This window comes from Miscanthus floridulus, chromosome 10 (assembly GCF_019320115.1).
Source record: "Miscanthus floridulus cultivar M001 chromosome 10, ASM1932011v1, whole genome shotgun sequence".
NCBI classification, from domain to species: domain Eukaryota; kingdom Viridiplantae; phylum Streptophyta; class Magnoliopsida; order Poales; family Poaceae; genus Miscanthus; species Miscanthus floridulus.
In genome coordinates, this window is record NC_089589.1 from 1,084,782 (window position 1) to 1,105,841 (window position 21,060).

Below are 21,060 nucleotides of genomic sequence, written 5' to 3' on the forward strand. Positions count from 1 at the left end.
TCATACAAGAAGGGATCGAGTTCGGAACGATGATATACGTGATAGATTAGGGGTAGCACCAATTGAAAAAAAACTTGTCCAACACCAGTTGAGATGGTTTGGACATGTCCAACGGAGACCTCCAGAGGCACCGGTGCGTAGTGGAATCCTAAGCCAGGATAGTAACGTAAAGAGAGGCAGAGGAAGACCAAAGTTGACTTGGGTAGAGGCAATAAAAGGAGACTTGAAAAGATGAAATATACCCAAAGACTTAGCCTTAGATAGGAGTGCTTGGAAGACAGCTATTCACGTGCCTGAACATTGATTGCTGCTGCTGGGTTTCAACTCTAGCCTACCCCAACTTGTTTGGGACTTAAAGACTTCGTTATTGTTGTTGTTGGAGTACAGTACAGATTGAGTAGGCAAGGAACAAGGGAGTACACTCGAACAGTCTATGTGTCTTTATAAAAAAAAGGTAGAGGTTGTGTGCCTGTGTGGTGGCGCTTGATACATGCAGGTGGTTCATCTCAAGTTTTAATTTGGTTTCTATATATCACTTCTAGAAACCAAATATTCCTATCGGTATAACGAACCGATAGAAAAACAAAATGAAATTGAGCATATCAGTTATCATACAACACATAGACAAATAACAAGAAAAATAATCTGTGTCACTGGAGGGACCCTTACTCGCACCAGTGTGTTTTTAGTAATTTCCTCGTGCCTCTGCTGGTCTACAAACATCCCTATCAACAGGAAACTAGTCAAACTACTACAGTATACTATTACTCTAGTCTCTAGCCTTGAACAAATCAAAGTCAAAACAAGGCAGCCGTTTGACTTTGGGTCGCGGTCTCTGCATTGGGGACTAAATATTTGGCCTTACGATCATGCAGATGTTCATGGTTCAGCCCTTTATATTTTGCTGCTCCATCCACCTTGTCTCAAGCGGTAGATAGATGATGCATCCAACTACTTATCTTCTGCTTGTGTTGCTCTCTGCTATCTCTGCGACTAGCGCCGATGGTGAGACTGATGGGTTCATCTACAATGGCTTCTCCGGGGCCGACCTATCCATGGGTAATGAAGCTTCTGTCACCGACGGCCTCTTGAGACTAACCAACTGGTACAATTCAGCTACAGGTCATGCTTTCCACACTTTCCCTCTCGATTTCTCAAATCCTGTCATTTCAAATACCTCCTCTGTGCCATCCTTCTCTACAACTTTTGTATTTGCCATAGTTGGCAATTACGATTTCTACGATACCAGCGAACTCATTAGTAGCGATGGTCTAGCCTTTGTCCTATCTTTCCACCAAAGAGTTGTTCGGAGCCTCAGAAACCCCTGGTTACCTGGGGCTTGTCAGTTCTTCCACCAATGGTAACTGGTTGAATCATCTCCTCGCTATCGAGCTCGATACCATAGAGAACTTTGAGTTCGGAGACATAGACGACAACCACATCGGGGTCGATGTGAACAGCCTGATTTCCAATGCATCCAAGACTGCAGGTTACTACACCTCTGATGGGGAGTTTCATAATCTGAGCCTCAGCAGTGGGGAACCGATGCAGGTGTGGGTGGACTATGACAGCAAGCGCACCATACTGAATGTCACAATAGCTCCTTACTACTTGTCATCTGCCAAACCTCACAGGCCACTGCTCTCAGTTAGATATGATCTTTCCTCCGTGCTGACAAACAATGCAGCATTTGCCGGGTTTTCCTCCGCGACTGGTGCGTTTGCCAGCAGGCATTACATTCTGGGTTGGAGCTTCCAGCTCAACGGAGAAGCTGCAGAACTCGACTACTCTGCCTTGTCTTTCAAGACTATTCAAGATGAACTCGCGCAGCTAGATCCCCCTCCATCCTTCACCAACTCTGAAGACTACAAGGCAATACTATATGCAGTTCTTTTACCAACTGCTCTTGGAATCGCCAAGGTTCTTTCTGCTATCACTGTGAAGGTCCTTATGAAAAGGATGTCAAAATCCAAGGAAGCTAAAATGGAGTGGGAAAGGGAGTATGGGCCTCCATCCTTCACCTACAAAGATCTATTGGCTGCCACGAGTGGATTCAAGGACAAGATGCTCCTTGGTAGAGGAGGCTTTGGGAGTGTATTCAAAGGAGCACTTCCCCATTCCAAGCAGACTATTGCTGTTAAGCTTGTGTCACCAGAGTCAAAGCAAGGGATGAAAGAATTCATAGCAGAGATCGCCATCCTCGGCCATCTCCGCCACCGCAATCTTGTTCAGCTACTTGGGTATTGTAGGCACAAGAAACAACTCCTTTTGGTGTATGACTATATGCCCAATGGAAGCCTCAACTGCTACTTGCATACTCAACATCAGAACACCACCAATCTATTCTGGGCTCAAAGGTTCCACATCATCAAAGGTATTGCATCTGGTCTCTTCTACCTCCACGAGGATTGGGAGCAGGTCGTCATCCACCGGGACATCAAGACCAGCAATGTCCTTCTTGACAGTGAGATGAATGCAAGGTTAGGTGATTTCGGCCTCGCAAGGTCCCATGATCATGGAGCTGATGCTCACACCACACGTGTGGCAGGTACATGGGGCTACATTGCCCCTGAACTGGCTAGGCTTGGTAAGGCAACCAAAGCAACTGACATGTTTGCCTTTGGTGTGCTGATGATGGAGGTTGCCTGTGGAAGACGACCAATCTGGATGAACACAGACAATGGGGAGCCCCTTGCACTGGGCGACTGGGTGCTTGCCGCATGGCAAGGTGGTTCCATTACCGACGCTGTTGATCCAAGACTAGATGATTATGTGGAGGAGGAGATAGGGTTGGTCCTGAAGCTTGGCTTGCTCTGTTCATACCCCTCACCAAATGTGAGGCCTTGCATGCGCTTGGTCATGCAGTACCTGCAAAAGGATGCACATCTCCCATCAGATTTGGATCCCAATAGTTTGCTGAACATTGGTTTGGTTCAAGATGAAATGCACGATCAGCATGCCATGTCATGTCCAACAACTGTTATAACCGATCTTTCAAAAGGCAGGTGACACTGCTGTGCCAGTGGGTGATAATCATCTACCATGTGCTTTTGCTTAGTGTTGGTACTACACAACTGCTTATGTGATGTGCTACTCTTTGGTGGAGTTTCAGTGAATTTATGGAGCATGTACTACTTATGTTTCATTTGAGATTATTCAGCTAGCATTGAGGACATCAATATACTAAATGTAATATTAATGGTACTAATTAGCTGCGTGTAGCACAAGAAGGTACAGACAATTGTAAACGTGTAAGTTTACCTTTCAGATGTTGTAAAATTTTGGTTGAGTTTCTGATGACTACTCAGGTCATCTAAGAACCTCCATTTGTTAGCAGTCTAGTTGTCTATATTTGATTTAGCAAATTACTTTTTATGCTATTATGATGTGCCCATATTTGAAGCAGGCTCAAAAAGAAATTTATATTAGGAAAATTTTCAATATTATATTATTCGGATCATAACATGTGCTATAATATCAGCCACTCTGCTAGATGGGTCCAAACATTAGCATAGCATTTGCAGTAATATGTCTTTGGCATTTGTTTACTTACGCTAATTAACTGGGGTATTTACATACCAATTCCAATCTACTACCAGAATACACTTGTGCACATTTGATTCACGAAGAAACAATGTCAAATTAGTATTCAGATATAACGAAACAAAGAGCACCTTTCAACTATACTGCATAACTGCAGCTGCTCGCATACCATTTCTGAAAGAAAAAAAATGTCAGCTTACAAGGGATCTACTGGCACCTGTAACTACAGTGCACTGTTGAGAAAATGGTTTTCTACTACTTCCTGTTACCTTACCTACCCACTCCTACAGAACATAGACAGCAAGAATATCCTTGTAACAAAAGGCGCTTTATTGGCACAGTAAGGCAAGTTTCGCTGGAGGCATAAAAAATCCGAGAAATGATTTCCAAGGGTGGAACAAAGGCGGTGGCGATTATAAATATTATGAGTTCAGGACAACAATAACAAATTATGGCAAATCAGGCTAAGCTAAGCATAAACGCAGCTTCGTACTCACACAACATTTCTGAAAATAAAGTGGCTGGCCTACAACCTGCAATTTCAACTGCTGCACATAGCAAACAAAACCAGTTTCCTACCACTTAACTACCCCATCATACCGAGTATAAAACATACACAGCAAGCATATCCTACTGATCAAAGCACAGATGAAGAATCACTAGGGAGTGGACATACATCAAATTTAGCTTGTATATCAGTTGGTCAAGCCACAAATTTCAGGCAGCGTGTATCATTGTGTATGACTTGACAACGGCAAGAACAGAACCTTGTTCCACACCTCACACACGTGTAGTTTGCAGAACTACCACAGACTGAACGGTAGTGCCGTCGAGATGAAGTGCTTGGTGGACCCACAGCAGCCCTCAAATATGTTGGGACATGAGGAGGAAGGGATTCCAGATTTGCTTCTCATAGTTCCAGAGTGAAAATGTATTTAAGTAACCTACTTACAAAACAAACATGACAAGAAACAAACTTATAGCACAAGGTTACTTACTTCTTGTAAGACATCCATGAATGATCTTGCCGCCTTTTTCTCCAAAGCTTTCCCTTGCCTTGTCTTGCGTTTCATAATCTTTGACCGCTTCTTTTGCATAAGGACTGTAGAAATGGAATTCAAACACAAAAGATGGCTTGCGTCATCGAACTTTAATTAGTTCAGTGGGTAGAGCATTTGAGTTGAATGTGCATCCACAAATCCACAACCCAAAAGGCCTATATAAGTATAGAACACAAATGCAACATTTAAAGAAACTGTGAACACAGGAATCTTTACAGTTGACAAGTTGCAGCCTTGTATAATGTGGAGTTCAAATATATCTATAAATAAATTACTGACTTTAGGGGCATTCCAGATGCTAACAACACAAGGTTGACAAGCCGTAGGCTGTAGCATGTGGACCTCAAAGGTGTCCAAACGACTGGCTTTAGGAGCAATTCCAGATGCTAATAACAGTCACCTTAGAAATATTTTGTGGGGTTGTTCATGCCAGATGTGTTGAAGCAAAAGTATGTTTCAAATATTTCCTTTGAAGGATAGTTTTAATTCTTATTCATCGATGCAAGGATAAGAAACACAGAATGCTGTTTTTTCCCTCTGCAAAATTGATACTAGAAGTGATATCAGAATATGTCATACACAAGAAATCTGTGTTTCAGTACTTGTCGCTTGCAAAGAGTAATATTTTGTCATCGAGCTTGTACATACTGTATCTAACTTATCCTTTTTGACATCATGGCATTACTATTACTACGAAGCTAAATGAGAAAGGAACTGACCAGGGTCTTCCTCATCCGTGGATCCGTACTCATCATCATTAAGATCTACCACCTCAACACCGGCATTGTCGCTCTCCAGAGCTTCAAGGCGAGCTAAAGCAGCCTGGCATTACAGATATGGGGTATTCATAAGTGGGCAGCAAAACATAAATGCGTGTGGCCATGCGGCGCGTGCGGGCGCTGGTCCGGCGGAACGGCCCGACGTTCTCCTCCTCCCCATCCATCTGCGGTGACCAAATAGAGGCCGGCAGCGGCGGGCGGCCCTTGCGCTGGATGAGGACACAGGCGCCGTACGAAGCGGGCGGCGTCGGCGCCGGCGATCGAGAGGGTGGGGAGAGACCTCGGATGGCTACTTCGTGGGCTTTTGTCTCCCCATGTCGTTTTGTGTGTGTACTGGGCTCCTGGATATTGGGCCAGGCCACACTGCATTATCTATGATCCATCTCACACCATAACTGGTGGGTTGGGCTTAGCCTCCCTCCTTCCAACCGGACGTGAACGGGCCGATATTGGAAAAGTTTGCATTACCAATTATCGCCAATGTGGGTGTAAAAAGCGTTAATGGCAATGATATTTCCTGGTGCACTGCTAATGTTGCAACTGCAAACTTACGTGTTCAGAGATGCCATCTGATGTTTGGCATGTTGCAATTATCAGACGAAGCAAATCACTACTGCAAAGTTGGAAACTGGCGACTAGGTGATGACGCATCCAAATTTCGAACAATTTTTTTTTGAAAGATCCGGCATTAGCCGGCTTTGATTAATAAGAGGGAATATCAATCAACAGTTTACATGCGCGAGAAGCGCTTCCTACAGCAGCCTAGTCTGCGTAGGGATGGATTACAGAACTTACTACTCGCTTTCTAGATAAGGGTTTGAGGAACGATCCTCCTGCTACCGACCAGCAGTATGCCGTGTCCTTTATTTCTGTAAACACAGCTTGCGCAGGTCTCTGAAGATTACCGCATTCCGTTGATTCCATAAGCACCGCAGTCAGAATCGTAACTGTGTGTCCCCTTTTGTCTCCTTTCATTGCTGCTTGGGCAAACCAGTCTTCAGTGGTGCCTTCCTCCTACCAAAAAAACAGGTGTTGGGCCGTCTCCAAATTCCTCTCACACAATGCACAAAAGTAGTTGTTTTTCCAACCACGTCGCTGCAGATGAGCCGTCGTCCATAGCTTGTCCTGAACTAGTAGCCATACAAAGAACTTGCATTTGGGTGGTGCCCAGGCTTTCCATATAAGAGAAGGGTAGGCCAAGGGTGTTTGTTTGTATCACATAAGCTGATTTGGTGGAGTACTCGCCAAAGCTTTCCAGAGTCCAAACAATGTGGTCTTCCCTTGTGTCATTGAAGTCCAGGTGTAGTGCGTCAATGGCCCTCCAGAGTTTGAAGAACTCGTTCAGTAGGTCATGATTCAGGTTGTATGCAATGTCTCTGATCCAACTCCCATTTATAATAGCATGACGCACAGAGCGATTCTTCCTCCTGCTATGCTTGTATAGCAGCGGGCAGATTGTGGACGGTGTCTGTCCATTGATCCAGCTGCTGCACCAAAATGATGTCTTGTGGCCATTCCGCACTATGACGACTGTAGCTGCGTTGAATAACGCCAAATCTGTCAGCTGATCCATTCCATGGTCGTTCTGGGTTCCACCATTTATGCCAAAGCCATCGGAGGCGTAGAGCTCTGCTGAACTTTTCCAACTCAATAATTCCCAGCCCGCCAAATTCTATCGGTTTGGCCACAGATGTCCACGCCACTTTACACTTTCCTCGAATTTCAAACATTACAATGCAGCTTCGGGAAACAACATTACACAGAGCATAATTAGGCTCTGTTTGGATCCCTATAGATAGTAGTTAGCTGCCCTAGAAATAAGTTTTTAACAGCCGCCTCTACAAATCGATTTCTAAAGACAACTATAAATCACAGCTGCCTCTACATATCGTTTACTAAAAATCATCCAAAAAATCATAAATCGGGTCAAAAAAATAGCAAAAAAAAAAAAAGGGGGGGGGGGGGGGGGTCCATCAGGCAGTTTGCCAGCACTAAACTGAGTATACTCACCAATCTACTACACTTAGTATAACCTTTGGAGTTAGGAGGGCACATGATCTTGAAGGATATAATTTATGAACAAATTAAAACTCTGCCACACAGCACATCGATCACATATGTGTAGTAAGACGCCGAAAGCAACGTAAATCGATCAACATTATTGCATTAAAGAAAGCCAACATGGGTACAAGTGTATATATATATATATATATATATATATATATATATATATATATATATATATATATATATATATATATATATATATATATATATATATATATGATCTATGGTTTATGGCCAAGCTAAGTAGCACAACAATATTCATCACCTCCCTTGAGAAAGATCAGTAATAGTAGTGGCCGGACATGACATTGGACGCTCCACGCTCATCATCCTGAGTTCCTGACTCACACCAATTCTCAGCAAATTATCAGGTTGCAGGTCTGCCGGTAGTGGTGCATCCCTTTGTAGATACTGCATGACGCGGCGCATGCAAGGCCTGGCATTTGGTGAAGGGTGTGAACAGAGTAAACCAAGCTTCAACACTAGCTCTATCTCCTCCTCCACATAATCATCCAGTCTTGTGTCGACAGCATCGGTAATGGAACCACCTCGCCACGCAGCAAGCACCCAATCTGATAGGGCAACAGGCTCACCATGAGCACCGTCCACCCAGATTGGCTGCCTTCCACAGGCAACCTCCATTATCAACATGCCGAATGCAAACACATCGGTTGCTTTGGTTGCCTTGCCGAGCCTGGCAAGCTCCGGAGCAATGTAACCCCATGTGCCTGCCACACGTGTGGTGTGTGCGTCAGCTCCATGATCATGGGACCTTGCTAGACCAAAATCCCCTAGCCTCGCATTCATCTCACCGTCAAGCAGGACATTGCTTGTCTTGATGTCCCGGTGGATGACGACTTGCTCCCAGTCCTCATGGAGGTAGAAAACACCAGACGCAATGCCTTTGATGATGCAGAACCTTTGAGCCCAGCATATATTGGTGGTGCTATGATCTTGAGTATGCAAGTAGCTGTCAAGGCTTCCATTGGGCATATAGTCATACACCAGAAGGAGCTGTTGCTTGTGCCTGCAGTAGCCAATCAACTGAACAAGATTACGGTGCCGGAGGTGGCCAAGGATGAGGATCTCGGCCATGAATTCCTTCATCCCTTGCTTCGACTCTGGTGACACTCGCTTAATAGCAACCGTCTCTGCTTGGAATGGTGCAGCACCCCTCTAAAGACACTCCCAAATCCTCCTCTGCCAAGGAGCATCTTGTCTCTGAATCCACTAGTGGCAGCCAATAGATCTTTGTAGGTGAAGGATGGAGGCCCATACTCCCTCTCCCACTCTATGTCAGTTGTTCTAGATTTTGACAGCCTGATCATCATACAGACCCTCTCAATAGTAGCAGAAACAAACATGGCGACAACAACAACAACAACAAAAAGAACCACACATACTAACATTATTATTGTCTTGTAGTTGTGTTGGCGAGCGTGAAGTTGTTGTATAGACTTCAAAGGTAGGTCGGAGTAGTTGAGGGCTGCAGCTTCACCGTTCAGCTTGAAGCTCCAACCCAGAATGCAATGCATGGTGGGAACTGGGCCAGCTGCTGATGAAAACCCGACATATGCCCTTGTGTTTGGCAACACGGAGGAAAGATCATATGGAATCGAGAGCAATGGCCTATTAGGTTTGGTAGATGACAAGGGAGCTATTGTGACATTTAGTATGGCGTGCTTGTTGTCATAGTCTACCCACACCTGCATCGGTTCCCCACTGCTGAGGCTCAAATTATGAAACTCCCCATCAGGAGTGTAGTAACCTGCACCCTTGGATGCATTGGAAATCAGGCTGTTCATATCGATCCCGATGTGGTTGCTGTCTATGTCTCCGAACTCAAGATTTTTTATGGTATCGAGCTCGATAGCAAGGAAATGATTTGACTCGTTGCCCATGGATTCAGAATTGGGGAGTCCCAGGTACTGGCTCTCTGAGCTGCTAAACAACTGATTGGTGGACGATAGGACAAAGGCCAGACCATCGCTGCTGACAGAATCGTACTCGCTAATTATGGCGAATACAAACGTTGTGGAGAAGGATGGCACGGAGGAGGAGGAGGTATTTGATGAGATGACAGGGGAAGTGTGGAAAGCATGACCTTTAGTATCCGCGCCTTCGGATAGCCTCAAGAGGCCGTCGATGACTGAAGCTTGATTATCCATGGATAGGTCCGCATCCGCACCAGAGAAGCTATTGTAAATGAATTCATCAGCATCACCTTGGGCGGCGCTAATCGCAGAGACAGCAGCAGAGAGCGGCACAAGTAGTAGGAGTAGGAGGCGACGACGCAGCTGGTGCAGATAAGAAGAGCAAGCTGGACGATGCAACATCTATCTGTCTCTAGACAAGATGAACGAAGATGGAGTTCCAATAATACAACTAGCAAGGCTCGCTCGCTGGTGGCTCAATGGGCCGGGGTGAACAGACGCATGATTGTATATTTTACTAAGGCCTGGGTTCCAAGCTCCTAAAATTTTTAGGAGCTAAAAGTTTTAGGAGTTTTTATGAGACTGCTAAAACTTTCTAAAAGAGTGTTTGGTTCTCTCTCCTAAAACTGACTAAAAGCAATAAATGCACTAGCAAATAGACCATACAACCCTCCTCTAAAAGAGAGAGGGCAGGGCAATAAAGAAGGAGTAGTGAAGGTCCAGGATGAACTTTAGGAGTTTTTAGGAGGAGTGGAGCTCCTAAAGGTTTTGGCCCCTCCTAAAGTTTTTAGAAACTTTTAGAGGAGATGTTTGATTCTTTAGGCAAATTCTATCAAAATTTTAGCTCCTAAACTTACTTTTAGGATAGTAACCAAACAGGAGCTAAGCCTAATCATTTAGTCCATCCTACAGTCCAGCGGAGGGAGATCTCCACGGCCACCCAAGTCAAGCTTTTTGTCTAAACGCGTGAAAATGAGTTTCGTTGATTTTTGATTTCTTGAAAAAGGATGGTGCAGTAGTTTCCACTTGATTTTTTTTTTGGGAGTCGACAGAAAAGAATGGTCTTCTATAGTCACGACATGAGAATATATATGGACCAAACATACAGTTCGATACGTATCAAACCATTGAAGATTAGTCTGCTACAGTCCACGCTACAGATTGATACTTTACTACTACCTTCCATACGCCTACATGTACTGATGCAGACATCCAAAGATACATGGGGTAGTATATCCACTAGTTTAATCCTGGTTTGAAGGTCGAGGCTATAAAAATAATTCCTCCCAACGTGTAGCTTTCCAATCCACCTACACAGTACATATGACTATGGATGAAATGCTTTTCTTTTGAAATAACATATGTCGAAAGACTTTTAGTCCAGATTGGTGTTACCAACGGGGACTAAAGGGTCAAGGTCTTTGTCCAGATTGGTAACACCAACCTGGACTAATATATACCCTTTAGTCTGGGTTGCCATCAAACTTGGACCCGGAAGTAATTAGTTCCCGGCCCAACTCTAACCGGGACTAATGTGCTGAACCAAAGGTGTCTTCTGTACTAGTGATCATACACACTTTTAGTGATTTGTCATATATTTGTTACAGAATTTATTACCTAAAATATTTGTCACAGAATTTATTTACATAATGTATTTGTTACGGAATATATTATAACAATATATATAAATAAGTTAATATAATTTTACAGAGATTGCTATTGAGCGAGTGTTGTATTGAAAACGGTCATTAAGAGTCAAACTTCATAATTTACAACCAACGATTAGCCCCATATAATACGAATACATAAATTTTAAGCACTGGATTCACATTTGAAAATACATTATTATAGTATAATAGACATTAAATTAGAGTCAAAGCATAGTGTCAGAAAGCCAGTTAGGGAGCCACCTCATGTCAAGAAACCAAGAGAAAAACATTACATGTGGTTGGAAAAGTAGGGTTTAAGGGGATAAAAATGCATAAAAGGTAGAGAAGGAACAGGTAATATTTTCAGATGAAATGTTGATGCATTAATCGGCTATGACCCTTTATATTTATAGGATGAAAGGTCTTTTCATGCTGAAGTCCAAATACATTACGAATTATGCTTAAATCTGATTCAAATCTGATTGTCAAAAAAAAATGCTCGATTATTTATAAAACTGGCGTGGAGCTTCGAAAGGCCATAACTCCAAAACAAGATGACCCGGTTTTAGGAAATCGGATGATCTTGTTTTCATAGCTTGGGTAGCCTCTGTCGTTTCATGATGGTGCTCCTCATATTAAAGAACTACCATTTGTTAGCAATCTAGTTTCGTATATTTGATGTATAAAATTAATTTTTTAATGCTACCATACCAAGGTAATCTCATTTTTTACATAGTAAGAGAGCATCTCTGCCAAATCCCCTCACTTTTTTACATAGTAAGAGCATCTCTGTCAAATCCCCTCTAGCGTTCCCTTAAAATCTAGTATAGGGGATTGACAAAACTGAATTAAATTTTGAGGAAACAAGAGGGGTGTGATCCCCTACTGAAAAAATTATTAAAAGTAAACTAACAGAGGGAGTACGACACTTTAATTAAGAGACAAAAAAAAGTCAAGAAGCATGAGTGTGTAATTAATTTGCCTTGTTTGGATGTTATCGGATCCACCTCAATCCGCATGTGTTGGGGTGGAATTTAGTTCATGTTCCACTCCAATCCACCCCAACACATGTGGATCGATGTGACCGACTACATCCAAACAAGGTTTTAGTGGGGACAAGGAACTAGTACCAGATGTTTGTGCACCTCTCCTGCAATCCACCGGTGAGAAGAAAAGAACTGGGGTGAATGTCCGCTCTAGCGTAGCTCCGTAGCGCATGGGTAATCACGTGATGTGGATTCTGGTGTGAGGTCTCCGTTGCTCCGGCCTTGGGCAGTCGTTCTTGTTAGAATAGACAGCCCATATTGGGCGTGTAACAGTCAGCCCATATTGGGCGCCAGGCCCATTGGCCTTGTACATTGTAACCCTAGCCTATTAGGCTATATAATGAAGGTCACCCCCCCTGATTAGGGCGTGCGGTGCTTTTCTACATGGTATCAGCTCGCAATTACCGATCCTCCCTTCCTGTCTTCCGCTCGCCTTCTCCACCGCCCGTGCGTCCCTTCCCCAAGCACGCACGCCACCGCACCACCGCCTCGAGGTCGCGCGCTCTCAGCGTCGCTCCCTCCAGGCCTCATCGCGCCGCGTCCGCCTCCAGGCCGCCTCGCGCCACCGCGTCGCCGCCCCAGGCCGCATCGCGCGTCCGCCGCCCCGGCCGCTCGCGATCAGGCCGCATCGCGCGTCCGCCGCCCCGGCCGCTCGCGATCAGGACGCGTCCCCGCGCCGCGACAAGGACCGGGCCGCCGCGTGATTCGATCGCGCTGTCGTCCCTTCTCAGGTCGCGCACCGCGCCGCCCTCCAGGCCGCGCCGTCCCGACCCGACCGCGACCCCATCGTCGCGCCACCCCGACCAGGCCGTGCAGCGCCGTCCTTCTTCACCATGACGTCTTCCACGTCGTCCTCGGCCACGTCCGGCGTCCTCGGCTCCGGCACCTCCGGCGTCTTCGCCGATGGCGTCGCACCACCCGGCTTCTTCCCCGCCTACGCTGCCGTCAACGTGAAGCAGCACATCCCCATCGAGCTGAGCCTGGCGCGCCCCAACTTCTCCAAGTGGAAGGCCTTCTTCACCGCTCTCTGTGGGAAGTATGGTCTGCTCGGCCACGTCAACGGCACGGTGGCTGCGCGTCCCGCCGACCCCCTGTGGACTCAGCCTGATGACTGCGTTCGCGGCTGGATATACAACTCCGCTGAAGACGCCGTCCTCGACCTCGCCATGGAACCCGATCAGGACGCGCGCGCGCTGTACGTCGCCATTGAGGGACTGTTCCAGGCGAACAAGGAGTCTCGTGCAGTCGTCCTCGAGCAGGAGTTCCACAACCTGTCCCAGGGCGACCTCTCCGTCGACGCCTACGCCCAGCAGCTGAAGCGCACTGCCACTGCGCTTCGGGAGGTCGGCTACACCGTCTCGCCCGCGCAGCTGGTGCTGAATCTTCTGCGTGGCCTCAACCCTCGCTTCGCCAACACCGCCGACATCATCGCCAACACTGTGCCGCTGCCCGACTTCACGTCCGCCACCAACATGCTCCGCGTCAAGGAACTCCGCCTCGGCGCCGAGCACAAGGAGGCTACGGCATCGGCCCTCGTCGTCTCCACTACCTCCTCCTGCACGTCGCCTTCTTGCCGCTCCACCCCCTCTACTTCCAACAATGGGGGCGGTGGCAAGGGGAAGGGCAAGGGAAAGGGGGGTCGCGGTGGCAGCGGCCACAGCGGCAACAGCAACAGCGGCGGTCGGCGCAACCAGCAGCACGGCGGTGGACGTCAGGCTCCCCCGTCGGCCGGCCCTTCGGTTTGTACAACCCTTGGGCGGGACAGTGGGCTCCCCCGGCTGGTCCGTGGAGTCCTCAGCAGCAGCAATGGACGCCACCTCCACCTCCTCCACAGCAGGCACACACCGCCTTTGCGCCACCGCAGTTCTCCGCTGCGGGTGCTCCTCCAGGAGGCTGGAACCCGGCGGGGCTGATTGCTGCCCTCAACCAGATGGCGGTTCAGGACCACTCCCCTTGGGTTGTGGACAGCGGAGCGACATCCCACATGTCCTCCAATGACGGTATACTTCTCTCCCGTCTCCCGTCACCACCATCTTCCATTATGGTCGGTAACGGGCACTCCATTCCTATTTCTGGTCGTGGCACTTCCGTTTTACACATAGCTGATCGTCCTTTTCATCTTGATAATGTTTTTGTCGCTCCTCAGCTTACTCGTAATTTGCTATCTGTACGACAGCTTACTCGCGACAATAACTGTTCTATTGAGTTTGACGCCTCTGGTTTTTCTGTCAAGGATCTCCAGACCAAGACGGTCCTCCTTCGGTGCAATAGCAATGGGGACCTCTACACCATTCCACATCGCATGCCTCCGCACTGCCATGTTGCTGTCGTCTCCCCGGAGCTTTGGCATTCTCGTCTCGGTCATCCAGCACCAGCAGCCGTCCAGACTTTAAATAAACTTTCAGCTATCCAGTGTGATAAAGCAGCTCGCCGTATTTGTCATGCCTGTCAGCTAGGCAAACACGCTAGGCTGCCATTTGCTAGTTCAGTTTCTAGTACTTTAGCACCATTTGAACTCCTTCATTGTGATATCTGGACCTCTCCAGTTTTGAGCATTTCTGGTTATAAATATTATCTTGTGATAGTTGATGATTTTACACATTATTGTTGGACGTTCCCCTTGCACCAGAAATCTGAAGTTCATGAGCATATTGTCCAGTTTATTGCTTACGCTCATACACAATTCAGTTATCCTGTGCGCTGTTTTCAGGCCGATAATGGCACGGAGTTCCTCAACAATGCCACTGCTACCTTCTTGGCTGGCCGCGGCATTCTTCTTCGCACCTCGTGTCCCTACACTTCAGCCCAGAACGGCAAAGCTGAGCGGATGCTTCGCACCCTGAACAATGCTGTTCGGACCCTTCTGATTCATGCCGCCATGCCTCCCGTTTACTGGGCCGAAGCTCTTTCCACCGCCGTGTTTCTTCTCAACCGGCGGCCTTCATCGTCCATCCAAAACGGTATTCCCTATCATCTTCTTCATCGCAAGATGCCAGATTATTCACTCCTTCGAGTCTTTGGTTGCCTGTGCTATCCGAACCTCAGTGCCACGACCCCCAACAAATTGTCTCCTCGCTCAGCAGCGTGTGTCTTCCTCGGTTACCCTCCTTCCCAGAAGGGCTACCGTTGTCTTGATCTTTCCACTCGCAAGATCATCATCTCTCGCCACGTTGTTTTTGATGAGACTCGCTTTCCGTTTGCGGCTTCCACGCCCCGACCGGATTCGTTTGATTTTTTGTTACAGGACATACTCCCCGCGCCTGCCCCGTCTACCTCAGACGCTCGGCACACGCGGGCCTCGGTCGTGCCGGCCTCTTCCACCTTGGACGACGTCGGCGACCCCGTCGGGCTGGACCCTGCCATCCTGTGGCATGGTGCAGCCTACCGGCTACCCCCGGCGCCCCGGCCGGCTGCACCTGTACCTTCGGCTACACCACCCGGTCCTCCTACTGGCGTCCCGGCTCCTGCCGCCGGACCTCGGCGTTTCGGTGTACACTACAGCAGGCGTCCGCCTCTGGCACCGGCTCCACAGCCGCAGCCGGAGGTTCCCCCGGTCCCAGAGCCGCCGGTCGCGGTGCCCGTGGCTCCAGCACCTCCGGCGCCTCCTGCACGGGAGACTCGTTCCCAGACAGGCTCCCTGCCACCGCCTGTACAGCGGTACGGCTTCACCGCAACCAGCCCAGCGTCACCGCTGCCCGGCACCACTCGCGCCGCGTTCGCCGATGCTAATTGGCGCGCGGCGATGGCTGAAGAGTATAAGGCGCTCGTTGACAATGGCACCTGGCGTCTTGTTCCTCGACCACCTCGTGCCAACGTCATCACTGGCAAGTGGGTCTTCAAGCACAAGTATCACGCCGATGGTTCCCTGGCTCGTCATAAGGCCAGGTGGGTCGTTCGTGGCTTCTCGCAGCGGTTCGGCATCGACTACGACGAGACGTTCAGCTCGGTTGTGAAACCGGCCACCATCCGGGCCGTCCTCAGCATTGCCGCTTCTCGCTCCTGGCCGATTCATCAGCTGGACGTGAAGAATGCCTTTCTTCACGGCCATCTGAACGAGACGGTCTACTGCCAGCAGCCGTCTGGCTTCGTCGATCCAGCCGCTCCCGACCACGTCTGTCTTCTGCAAAAATCCTTATATGGGCTCAAGCAGGCGCCTCGGGCGTGGCACCAGCGCTTCTCTGGCTTCGTTCAGCGGTCTGGCTTCACCGCGTCGACCTCCGACACGTCTCTCTTTGTCTACAAAGAGGGCGCCGACGTCGCATACCTGCTGCTCTACGTTGATGACATCATTCTGACAGCCTCGTCGACTCGGCTTCTTCGTCGCATCACCGAGCTTCTTCACTCCGAGTTCGCCATGACAGATCTCGGGGATCTTCATCATTTCCTCGGGATCTCTGTCACGCGTTCCTCCGATGGCCTCTTCCTCTCCCAGCGTCAGTATGCTGCGGATCTGCTCCAGCGCGCCGGCATGGCTGAGTGTCACTCTACGGCGACTCCTGTTGACACTCATGCCAAGCTGTCGGCTACGGACGGTGCTCCGGTGGCAGATGCCACTCAGTACCGCAGCCTCGCCGGAGCTCTACAGTACCTCACGCTGACTCGTCCGGACCTCGCCTATGCAGTTCAGCAGGTGTGCCTCTTCATGCACGACCCGCGGGAGCCTCATCTTGCGATGCTCAAGCGTGTCCTGCGGTATGTCAAGGGCACCCTCTCCACCGGGCTTCACATCGGCACAGGCAGCATCACCAGCTTGACCGCCTACTCCGATGCTGATTGGGCGGGCTGTCCAGACTCTCGGCGCTCCACTTCAGGGTACTGTGTCTTCCTCGGCGACAACTTAGTCTCTTGGTCCTCCAAACGACAGACTACGGTCTCTCGTTCGAGCGCGGAGGCTGAGTATCGTGCTGTTGCGCACGCTGTGGCTGAGACTTGTTGGCTGCGTCAGTTGCTCCAGGAGCTCCATGCACCCATTTCTTCGGTGACGATCGTCTACTGCGACAACGTCAGTGCTGTCTACATGACTGCCAACCCTGTCCATCATCGTCGCACGAAGCATATTGAGATTGACATTCACTTCGTCCGTGAGAAGGTTGCCTTGGGACAGGTCCGGGTGCTCCATGTTCCATCGTCTCACCAGTTCGCGGACATCATGACCAAAGGGTTACCTGTACAGTTGTTTACTGACTTTAGGTCCAGTCTTTGTGTTCGTAACACTCCCGCTTAGACTGAGGGAGGATGTTAGAATAGACAGCCCATATTGGGCGTGTAACAGTCAGCCCATATTGGGTGCCAGGCCCATTGGCCTTGTACATTGTAACCCTAGCCTATTAGGCTATATAATGAAGGTCACCCCCCCTGATTAGGGCGTGCGGTGCTTTTCTACAGTTCTGGGCCCTCAGCCCATTACGCATTGCGTGTTGTTCTGGTATGCTCTCGCGAGTATATAACGCGAGGCATCAGGTTGACGAGGGTATCGGACATGACTGAAATATCTGGAATTGAACCTGTCTTCATCCCCAAATCGCCTCTGCCTTGTCCTCTTTCTCCCCTGATTTCCCCAAATCCCTTTCTCCTACTTCAGATTCCCGAAATTACTTTCCGTGTTGGTGAAAATGATCGTGTGGACACTGGACACCATGAGAATGATTGTGTAATTGCACTGAAAACACCGGAGACACCATATATGTACTAGCAAAGTTTGGTAACCGTAGAATTTTGCTTGCTAGGCGGAGGAGAACTGGTTTGGTGGAGCCGAGAAACTTTATATCCTATTCAATAGATAGATGTTGGTCGATCGATAGATATTGCAGATCGATCGAGAAGCTAGGCTTTGCTTCGTCGTCTACCTCAATATGCAGTACCTCAATGTGCAGCATCGTCCTTGCTTTCGGCACCTGCAGTGCCTCCTAATCCTCATGCTGCTCCTAATGTCTTCCTCTCGGACTACTGCCGCTGCTGTTGATCACCATAACTTCATCTACGATGGCTTCTCTGGTGACAACCTGAACCTGACCATGGATGGCCAAGCTTCAGTCGTTGATGGCTTCTTGAGGCTAACCAGCGGGCTTCGCAATTCTAAAGGTCACGGTTTCTACCCCTACCCTCTCAATTTCACAGATGTCCCAAATGGCTCCTCCCTGTCATCCTTCTCCACAACATTTATTTTCTCCATCATGGGGCCTTCCACTGACCTGAGTAGCCCGGGCCTTGCAATTGTGCTTTGTTCCTCCACGAATCTGTCTAGCGCCTATCCTGACCAGTTTCTTGGCCTTCTCAATCCCTCGAATAATGGTAACGCAACGAATCATCTCCTTGCTATCGAGCTTGATACCATAATCAATATGGAGTTCAGAGACATCGACTCCAACCACATAGAGATTGACGTAAACAGCCTGATTTCAGTTGCCTCCCATACCGCAGGTTACTATGACAGTGATGGTGTGTTTCGTAACTTGAGCCTCGTCAGTAGGGAACCGATGCAGGTGTGGGTGGACTATGATGGCAGGCGAACCATGCAAAATGTCACTATGGCGCCTTGCTTCCCGTCGTCCAAACCCAGCAAGCCACTGCTATCAGTAGTATACGATCCATCATCAGTTTTGCCAACCACGCTAATCTTTGCCGGATTCTCTTCCGCGAATGATTTGTTAATTCGCAGCAAGCATTACGTTCTGGGTTGGAGCTTCAAAGTTCAAACTCAACGGAGAAGCTGCAGCACTCAATTACTCCCTCCTGTCTTTGAATACTACTACCCCACAACTCCCGGCGAAGATTTACCCACGCCCGCTCAGCAACAAGACAATATTATGTGCAATTCTTTTACCAGTCCTTGGAATTGTAATAGTTGTTTCTGCTGCTCTCCGGATGGTCCATATGAAGAGGAGGTCAAAATCTAGAACAGCTCAACTTGAGTGGGAGAGGGAGTATGGGCCTCCATCCTTCACCTAGAGATCTATTGGCTGCCACTGGTGGATTCAAGGACAAGATGCTTCTGGGTAAATGAGGCTTTGGGAGTGTCTTCAGAGGGGTGCTTCACCATTCCAAGCAGACGGTTGCTATCAAGCGGGTGTCACCAGAGTCGAAACAAGGGATGAAGGAATTCATGGCTGAGATCCTCATCCTTGGCCACCTCCAGCACTGCAATCTTGTCCAGTTGATTGGCTACTGCAGGCACAAGCAACAGCTCCTTCTGGTGCACGACTATATTGCCCAATGGAAGCCTTGACTGCTACTTGCATACTCAAGATCATAGCAGCACCTATCTGTGTTGGTCTCAAAGGTTCCACATCATCAAAGGGATTGCATCTGGTCTCTTCTACCTCCACGAGGACTGGGAACAGGTTGTCATCCACCGGGATATTAAGACTAGCAACGTCCTTCTTGACAGTCAGATGAATGCAAGGTTGGGTGATTTTGGCCTCGCAAGGTCGCATGATCATGGAGCTGACGCTCACACCACACGTGTGGCAGGTACATGGGGTTACATTGCCCCTGAGCTGGCCCGACTTGGCAAGGCCACCAAAGCAACTGATGTATTTGCCCTTGGTGTGCTGATGATGGAGGTCACTTGTCGAAAACAACCAATCTGGGTGAACACAAACAATGGAGAGCCTCTTGCTCTAGCAGACTGGGTGCTTGCTGCATGGCAAGGTGGTTCCATAACCGACGCCGTTGATCCAAGACTAGATGATTATGTGGAGGAGGAGATCGAGCTAGTCCTGAAGGTTGGCTTGCTCTGCCTCACCAAATGCAAGGCCTTGCATGCACCTCGTCATGCAGTACCTGCAAAGGCATGCACCTCTCCCATTAGACTTGGAACCCAACAGTTTGCTGAACATTGGTTTGGTTGAAGATGAAATGCACGATCAGCATGTCATGTCATGTCCAGTGACTGTTATAACCGATCTTTCCAAAGGGAGGTGACATTGTTGTGCCACTTGGTGATAATCATCCACAATATGCTCTTGCTTAGTGTTGGTATTGCACTACTATTCACATGATGGGCTGTTTTGTGGCAGAGTTTCTATTAATTTGTAGCATGCACCAGATCCCATGATGTCATTGACTTACTGTGAACATGTTTCATTTGATATTATTCGGAGCATTCAGGATATCAATACTCAATATAATATTAATGATACTATAAGCTAAGCGCAACACAAGAAGGTACAGATCAAATATTCTAAATGTGTGTGTTCGCCCTTTCAGGATGTTGTAAAATTTTGGTTGAATTTCATGCTTTATTATGATTACTCAGGACATCTATGAACTTCCATTTATTAGCACTCTAGTTGTCTACATTTGATTTAGCAAATTATGATGATATTAAGATGTTCTCATATTTGAAGCAGCAAGGAGCAAAGCTCAAAAAGAAATTTATAGTAGGAAAATTTTCAATATTATATTATTCAGATCATACCAGCTTTATCGTATCATTGATAGTGACGGGTGTGGCCAAACACTAGGAATATCAATTCCTTGTTTGACAACCCGTGTGCTATTCATATCTGCCACTCTGCTAGATGGGTCCAAGCATTAGCATAGCATTTGTTTACCTTACACTAATTAATTGGTTATTTACATACCAACTCACATCTACTACCAGAGTATGCTCACATTTGATTCACCAAGAAACAATGTAAAATTACTACGGATATACTGAAACAAAGAGCTACTTTCAGCTCTACTGCATAACTGCAGCTACTTGCATACCATTTCTAAAGAAAAATTGGTTGGTATACAAGAGATATACCTTGCAACTGCAGTGCACTGCTGGAGAAAATGGTTTTCTATCACTTACCTTTCCTACCCACTCCTACAGAGTACAAAACATACACAGCTAGCAAAGGCGCTTTATTGGCACAGTGAGACGTTTCACCGGAGCATAAAAAAAATCTGAGAAATGATTTCCATGGGTGGAACAAAGGAGGTGGCGGTTAAAATATTATGACATCAGGACAACAAATAGCAAAATATGGAAA

General features: G+C 47.8%; 4 pseudogenes; 2 read left to right on the forward strand and 2 right to left on the reverse strand.

The window, feature by feature from the left end:
- The first annotated feature begins 670 nt into the window (after positions 1–670).
- Positions 671–3,009, forward strand: LOC136486047 (L-type lectin-domain containing receptor kinase SIT2-like; annotated as a pseudogene).
- LOC136486055 (SWR1 complex subunit 6-like) lies at positions 2,753–5,656 on the reverse strand (annotated as a pseudogene).
- Positions 5,657–7,678: 2,022 nt separating this feature from the next.
- LOC136487471 (L-type lectin-domain containing receptor kinase SIT2-like) lies at positions 7,679–9,894 on the reverse strand (annotated as a pseudogene).
- Positions 9,895–17,813: 7,919 nt separating this feature from the next.
- LOC136487836 (L-type lectin-domain containing receptor kinase SIT2-like) lies at positions 17,814–20,235 on the forward strand (annotated as a pseudogene).
- The last annotated feature ends 825 nt before the right edge of the window (positions 20,236–21,060 follow it).